Genomic DNA, 8664 nt, shown 5'->3' on the forward strand with positions numbered 1-8664 from the left:
GCATACGAACGAGCCACAATCCCCCCCCCCCGCCCTCCCCCATTTCAACTTTTCTCATTCTCTCCTACCTTTAGATTTCTAACTGCCTTCTCCACAGCACTTTTTATTTCCTAATGTCATGTTGCTTCCATTTCTGCTTAAATCTTCAGTTGCTTACCAATGTTCTAAACAGCGCTAGCTGTCTCATCCTAATGTACACTGCAGTTAACCAGATCTTCAATGCAGCGATCTTCAACATTTTTTTTATGCCAAGGACATCTTAACTGAAAGAGAACACAGAGCAGGGACTACTACCAATAATGTATAAAATGAATTTGCATATTAAACAGCACCTACAGCATAGTTTAGGGCAGCCCAATGCTTTTATACATACATTTTTAGTGCATAGAATACTAAGTTTTACATATATATATAATTAATAATTGTTGGCATGATTTGATAAATTATGTTTTAATGTTAAACCTACACGTGGTACAGTGAATCTTTAGGATTAACTGTGGATGGCTATCTTAGTGACTACCTGAGTAGTAAGCCAGTACATAAGCGTATCATCAGTGGGGATTTATATTTGCTTATAATATGTTGGATTCATGTTCATGATATTTACATTTTTGAAAAAACCTAAACAAACCCCCCCCCCACCCCCCCTCCGCAGACTAAGGATGCTAACGTCAGTGTACTTAACCGTCGGGAAACAGACCCAGGCACCCGAGTCAGAACAGCGGCCATCCGTAACATTACACCTCTGTTACTGGTGTTTCAACAGAGCTATTCAGTAAAACAGGAAGACTTCTTACAGTGAAAATTTGTAACGAAGGCCCATGTCTAACACAAACCTATTTCACATTAAAGGCCTGCATATTTTTTGCTGTTGAAGTAAATAAATGCCATGGCTGCATTTTTAATAATTTGGATTGATAAAAATTAGAATTGTATTTTAAAAACCCATTTTCCCTTGTCAGAATGTTCTTCAATAGCTATGCTTAAAAAAACCAATTGTAGGGTGTAAATCAACTCATGCTGCCTCTCTAGCTGCCTTCACTCCCCCTCTCCCCTTGCTCTCCCCTACCAAGCCTTTTAATCCAATTAGCAGTGCCAGCGACAGTTATTTATATGTACATGAATTAGAATGGAACAGTAAGAGATCGTCCCCTGGGGCTAATTGGATGGAGCCCAGTCCTTCACAAGTCTGTTCTCGGTCACAAACCTATGCTGCTGCCACCAAGCAGTGGTGGTCTCTGCATCTGAGTGCCAACAAAGAAGCAGCTGAAACTCATTCTGACGTGCACTGCCAATGACAATCATTATCTCATGTGACTTTAATGTGAAAACCAAATCAGTGCCCACTTTCTATCCTCCGCAGTGAGATAATTAGAAAACAGTGTTTCATCTTCTCAGCCTTATTTTTTTCTTAAACTGTCAAGACTAAAGACCTATTTGACTTGTTTAAATTAGGACACTCTAATAAGCTGTATTCTCAGTGTTCAAGTTCATCTTAGATCTATCTTCCAGTTGCATTCCATTGTGTTGGACTGTAACAGTAGATGTGCCAAATGAGTATGTAGGTCTACTGTTAGCTGCCAAATATGGCTCTCTTATCCTTTTGGACTATTTGCCAACAATTGTAGTTCAGAGGGCTAGAAATGTCACAATGTTGGCAGCATAATCCTTTTTAAAGGATTTAAATACATTATGTTTAAAATATTTAGCAATTGTCAAAAGATGGATTCATTATTGATGCCCTTTTTTAGTCCAGTTAGCAGACGGTAATGGTTGCAGTTGTTTGTCTGCAAAGTCACTTGCTAACTTTTTCACTTAAACTTAATTCTGAGGCAATTAAAGAACTAAATAAGCTTATTTGCAGCTGATTGCATTAGCTTTTGGCTCTTCTTCATTTGTTTTCATTTTTTAATAAGAGTCCTCCTTGTTAGTTTTCTAAGTGTACAATACATACAGTTGGAAATATTAAAGAATATAGGCAACACAATAGATACCACATGTAACAAAATGAAAAACCAAAAAGGTCTGTACAGTATGTACTTTATGAATGTGTAGCCAAAGCCAGTCTTCCATCACATGTGATGAGCTCCAGACCTTCTGTCTTCTGTGACATGAAGTTGAATAAATGTGTGTAAAAGCAAAGTACAGGAGTAAACCCGAGGGGGCAAAAATATTTCTAGTTTACAGTTCAATGTCACAGTGCTTCCTTACTTGACCTGGCACAACAGACAAGACTTCTCTTCTCCTGCGTGGGTGACTCGTGTGTTTACTCTGCACGCCAATCAATATAATGGAAGACATGGGAGGAGGGTGGTGGGCTGAGGGACGCAGCAGTTAAACACAACGAGTCTTATCCATGTGTGCACAGAGAGGGGCTCTTTATACACATACACACGCTCATGCATTTATGTGTGTGCATTCACATACACACACACACACACACACACACACACACACACACACACACACACACACACACACACACACACACAGCCCAGATTAATGACTAAATCAATTACATGCATACAGTGTTTGCTTGTCATCCTGTATACTTTTCTTTTTTTTATATCACAACTTCAATTTCCCAAGCTACTAAAGCTCTATCCTCGTTTCCTCTGAATCTGTATTCAGCAAGGTCATCTCTCACTGCACCAAGAAACATTTCCCAACCACAGGATGTCTTTGCTATTGTAATGTCAATAGTCCCCTGTCCAATTCATTGCAATCGACATTTGTCAATACACGAACTGCTTAGAGCTACACTTTGAGCTGAGGATGCAGCTCATTCATTAGAGAAGACCTTGTTTTGACTCTGAAATGTAGTCAGGTAATAACTTGATGGACTTTGAATCTTATTCAACCTCTCAAGTAGGGAAATACTGTAGATAGCAGTGTTTTATGTCAAAAACACCCAAAACCGAGACAGTCATTACTAAGACCAGTGTATTGAGACCGAGACAGGAACAAGACTTTGAGGGGTTGGGACTGAGACAAGACCAAGACCAAGGCAGGGCGAGACTGAGTTAAGACCAATACCAGACCAAACTACTGAAACATACAGTATATACACAACTAGCTATATGTATAGCTAAATCCCTTTGGGTGAAGAGGTAAAGCGATTTCTAGAGTTTTGGTACAGAAGCAGGTGGTCCCAGCTGAATTTACACACGTTTGTGTATTTTCTTTTAGAAGTTGTTTTGCAAATAAACTCTTTAAAAACTACAATGAATAAAATGTAATAGATAAAATGTCATTGCCGACCATTTGGCCAACATCTCCCAGACAGCCATTGGTTCTTCTCTCCTACATTCACTTTGGGAGTGCGTATTAAGGGAGGCGGGGAACGGGGTCAACATTAACACATTTCAAACTAGCAATGAGTCAATGAGTCAACATATGAGTTAACATATAAATTAGACAATACACAAGCAATTTAGTGATTAAGTGGTCTTGACCGGGCTTGATATAAAATCCTGAGTCCTCTTCAATCGAGATCGAGAGGAGACCGAGACCTTCAAAAAGTAGTCTTGAGACCGGTGTCAAGATCACCACTTGAGTACTATAACACTGATAGATAGATCAAATAAATACTAATTTACCCTCACCCTGCCAACATATGTAACATATAGGACCACTGGGGTTGCTGTGGACCCCAAAAATAAACTACTGTCAGAAATATCTATGGTAGCAAAACGTTGACTTATGTATTCCCAATACATTGAGTTATGTAATAACTGTCATCTGTAGCAAAACCCAAAGTGAGTCCATTTTCATATTGTGTAAAATGAAAATATATACTTTCCTTTATTACAAATTGCAGCTTTTATCCCAAGTTGAATCCACAGCACATAAAGGCTTGTTTACCAACATTTGATTCTGGAATCTTTTAGTTTTCACTTATTTCAAATAAAAGTTATCTGTGATACTTATTTGGTGAAACCAACCGAAGGCCCATGGCGAACATAAACTCAATTATAAATAGTTCTATCTTTTAAATCTGCAGAGGTGTAATTGGGTGCTTTTGAATGGTACCATTGGTATTTTTAAAAACCACTAATTAAAACAGAAACAAACAATGATATGAAGTCATTAAAAACACATTTTATTGACACAGTCATTAACAATTGGAATGATAGAATAAAGCACCTGCGAGATATGTCTTCATGTACTGTATACTTCTTGGTTTGCGGGTAGCCCAGTCGATAGGATAAGGGTTAAAAAAGCATTGTCATTTTTTGACTACTAAAGACAAACTGATCAAAGCCAAACATTTAATTTAGAAAAGCAAAAATGTGTCAATCTAAACATTCAACTATAGACTCTACCACTGCTCTTTACCAACTCTTTATTATGACAGGAGGCAGGGAGTGAAGACAATTTATAAAATCTAGAAGACGAGGAAACCATGCTATAAAAAGCTATAAAAAGAAAATACGATCGAAATGACACTTTACGGGGAGCAGAGAGGTCCCTGCTCTGGTCAGTAATGAGGATGCCCACTGAGCTCAGTAAAAAAGAGCTTTCATGTGGTCGTGCTCCATCTGCTCGGAGTAAACTACAGAGACAGAGTTGTAGGGCATTATGAGCGTGTAAAAGGGCAAGTGTCTTAATGTAGATTACTGTCATTCTTATAAGATTAGGCTGGCATTGTTTACATCTTCTTTCTTATTTTCAACAAATCCCATTAAAGGACCAAAACAGCATATTAGTTCATCTCTCAGCCCTTTCCATCTTCATAATGCCGACAAGATATGACAGTGCATTTTTTTTGTAATTATCTTTGACATTTCAAGATAAAAACATTTATGTTATGCTGCTCTATTACCACTTGTTGAGACAAACTAGTGATTACACTTGAATTTAATTCAACAATCATAACCCCATCACTGAGAAACTGTGGACACAAACTGCTGTCAACCTACTAAATGTATACCATACATGTATGTTGAATGTGCAATGCTTATAACAAAAATAAGTAAATAGAAGAAAGTGTGCAGATTTGTGCGTTTCAAGTGAAGGGGGAAAGTTATGAATTATGCTTAGATTAAATCAGATTGTTATTTTTTGAACTTCAGCTTTGATATTTACAGTATTGGGTAGTATAAAATATTCAATGTATGATTAGCAAACGTAACAATATGTAATTCGGATGCATTCATTTTATAATGATTCAATTATTTGTCCTAATTAAATCCTCACAACATAATAAACAAGTGTTTGCATTTCTCACTATACAGTTTAGTCAAGTCTAGTTTAGTTAATTTAGTTGTCCAACAGCCAATCAACTTGCAGCAGTACACTGAAAAATATCTATTGTATGCATGTCATATGTCTACAAGTGATGCCAAAGAACTTTGCTTTCATACAATAAGTGGAAAAAATGCCAATAGTGCCATAAGAACATTTCACTCTATATTCAAAAGAAGTCAACTTCTCTCGTTTTAGCCTATTTTAGCTCTCTGTTTTAGTATCTTCCTGTAGTGATGAATTCAGTCTTGGTGCTCTATTTGACCATGCTGGTAGATATTTATAGCACTGTTCCCGAGCTCTGGCCTTATTGTAAATTCCTAAGTGGACATTTCATAAATAAAAGGCCTAAGCCTCTTCCATTGGACGGTATTCTTACTTGTTGTACTACATATATGCCACCGCTCCTTTGATTAGCATATAAGTCCAGCAATGGCTAATGCCACATGAAGTTCAAAAACCTCTGACTCTGTTACAGTTTGCTGTGTAAACCAACACTGAGTTTTGTCAACACACATAACAGTGTCTAAACAACTGTTTTTGAGAATATGTTTGCAGAAGAGCAACAAGCCCACTGACATTTTTCACTCTATCATTAACGTTGTCTCCTGAGATTGCCAAATGTCATTTTTCATTGTTCTTTGCTTGCTAATCTGTCCTGAAGTATGTCAAGCAACTGCTCAACTGTGGTATCGTCAATGTCTTATTTATTAATTACATTTCTCTTTGTTACAGTATGTTCATATTCCTTATACATGAAAATAAAATAGTGCTGTATTATTTGTCTGTAAACCACTACTGTATTTTTAAGCGTAGCTGCCAAAACGTCCCCAAAAACAACACATGCCAATAATGCTCCTTCTCGATATGGTTGGGAAACCTGCCCTGAGCCATGCCATCAGCAACGGCAGTCAGCCATGATGCATGCAAGGCATGAGTGGTTTTCCCAACAACAGGGCAGGAATCTTCTTTGATCTCTTGGCTACCTCATCGTATTCCCTTTCTTTCTTTCTTTCTTTCTTTCTTTCTTTCTTTCTTTCTTTCTTTCTTCGTTTTCGGTTTTCTTTATTTCTTTTCTTCCTTCCTTCCTTCCTTCCTTCCTTCCTTCCTTGGTTGGTATGGAGCCCCTGGAAAAAAAAATTACCAAAAAAAACATTACAACAAAACATGTACTGGGGACAAACACTTTTGGTAGATCTTAACTTTGTTTTGCGAAATATTAAATTCCGTTTGCAAGATATCGAGTTTTATTTGCGAGATCTTGCAAATCCAACAAACAACCTGGCTAATTTAGCTAGCTAGTAGCACGCTAGCATGTAGCGTGCCTGCTGGTATCTAGCTAGCCAGTAGCACAATATGATTACATGTTATTGGTTGTCTAAATACATCTGTTTTTTTATAAGCATTTCTAATTAACACATGCCAAATTGAAGTGTTATAATGAACATTGTTGTTAGGTGTTGATAGCGCTAGTTTGTGTTGTCGTAGCAACATGCTCGTTCATGAGCTTCTTCCTCATGTGTCTTACAAGTATAGCTAATTTGCTCTCTTAATACACCCATGGTATAGCTAGTTAACTATGTGGCGAACTCATGAACTCGCCGTTTCATTGTATAAAATATTCACAGTAAACGTTGTGTTTTCATTGTTCCTGATTGTTTACATGCAACGATGAATGTATTTAGACAACCAAGGAGAAGATACTAGATACTAGCCATCCAAGAAGGTTAGCCCGCAGTCATTGACATCAACAGTCAACAACAATGTCCATTGTAACACTTCACTTTGACATGTATTAATTAGAAATGCTTATCAAAATAAACGGATATATTTAGACAACCAAGGAGAGGTAATCATTTCATTCTACTAGTTAGTTAGTAGACACGCTACACGCTAGGTAGCTAGGTTAGCCTTATTGTTTGTTGGATTTGCGAGATCTTGCAAATAAAACTAAAGGGGGTGAGCGGGTGTCTCTTGGCACAGCTACCAGAAGACTTACAATTTTTAAACAGGTTGCTCATGTTACATCTACGTCGGCAATCTCAGTTGGCGGCTGCGCAGTAACGCTCAGCCATCACTGGAAAAGTGCTTCTGATAGTCATTGGTCTCCGTCCAGAGCAACGGGATCTGTTGGACCATTTTTTTTAATTGTCTCTGATAAAACTTGATATCTCACAAATAAAACTCTATATTTCGCAAATGCAACTCGATATCTCGCAAAACAAAGTCAAGATCTCGTGAAAGTGTTAGTGAAAGTGTTAGTCCCCAGTTTTTTTTTGTTAATTTTTTTTTTTTCCCTCCATGTCACCTCCAGGGCTTGGTAGGTTGGTTTTATATTCTAGTAGTAATATTCTGTTGACTGTGTTGAGGATGTCAGAAACGGAGTTGGTTATGTAATGTAATGGATGCTGATGTTGTTGCTGACGATGGTCTTTGTTGATTATATCGTTTCAACTTTGTAGGCTAATATGCACTTTTTCTACCCTATGTAGGTTACTTTGATGCTGCTATCCATGCATCTTGTACTGGTATTATTTGTCCTCATAGTGTTACGGTTGTGTTCCAGTTGGAGTGTGTGTGTGGAACTTGTATGTATTTATGTGTCTTGTATGTGTTTATACTTGCTGCACACCTAATTAAACACAGTAGTTAGTTATAGTCCAATATCACATACTACAAATTTGCTTTAAGGGGCTTCTCAATCTTTCCAGCATACTAGACCCCTTGCCCTTAGACCTTTGTTTCAGATGAAGAAAAAATCCCTCCAAAAAGCCCTATGATGGGGAAAAAAACGGAAGAAACCTCAGGAAGAGCAGCAGAGGAGGGATCCCTCTCCCAAGATGGACAGACATGCACAAGATGTGTGTGCCAACAGAATAAAATGACAGTATAGATAATTCAAATGATACAAATTAGACAAAATGGATCTGGGAGAGTGTCAGCAGCTTCCAGGTGTCACCAAACCACTAGAGCATGAGCCAAACAATCTCCTCTCCACCACCTTCTGCTAGTTTACAGAAAGTACCCGTTGCCCGGTCCTCATATGTTTGCTTCTTCTTTTACCATTCCTTCAGACTCATCCACCGACAGAAAAGCACCAAACAATACCTCTATGATGTTACGTAGAACACATTTGAGTAACAAATATCACATCCAAGGTATGCAGCTGCTTCACCAAAAAGCCTTTATGTGCTTTCCTTTATTTGTGAAAAGCTTTTAATTTGTAGCAGCAGCAGGAAATGTGCAGTGCAGCATTAGCAGTATCCAAAGTACAGCTGAAGGGGAGAGGATCAGACAAGAGAGAGGCTGCAGTGCACTGTGTTAGATGAATAGTACTGTAAGAAAAAAAGAAAAATGTGGGAGTGATACAGAACTTCAAACCGCAGACACTTGTGTTTTATACAGGAGCTACAAAAG

General features: G+C 38.0%; 1 protein-coding gene across 1 annotated transcript in view; it reads left to right on the forward strand.

The window, feature by feature from the left end:
* LOC116700210 (cell adhesion molecule 1-like) overlaps nucleotides 1-8664 on the forward strand; it is a 393444-nt gene that overhangs the window by 265319 nt on the left and 119461 nt on the right.

This window comes from Etheostoma spectabile, chromosome 13 (genome assembly GCF_008692095.1).
Source record: "Etheostoma spectabile isolate EspeVRDwgs_2016 chromosome 13, UIUC_Espe_1.0, whole genome shotgun sequence".
Classification (NCBI taxonomy): domain Eukaryota; kingdom Metazoa; phylum Chordata; class Actinopteri; order Perciformes; family Percidae; genus Etheostoma; species Etheostoma spectabile.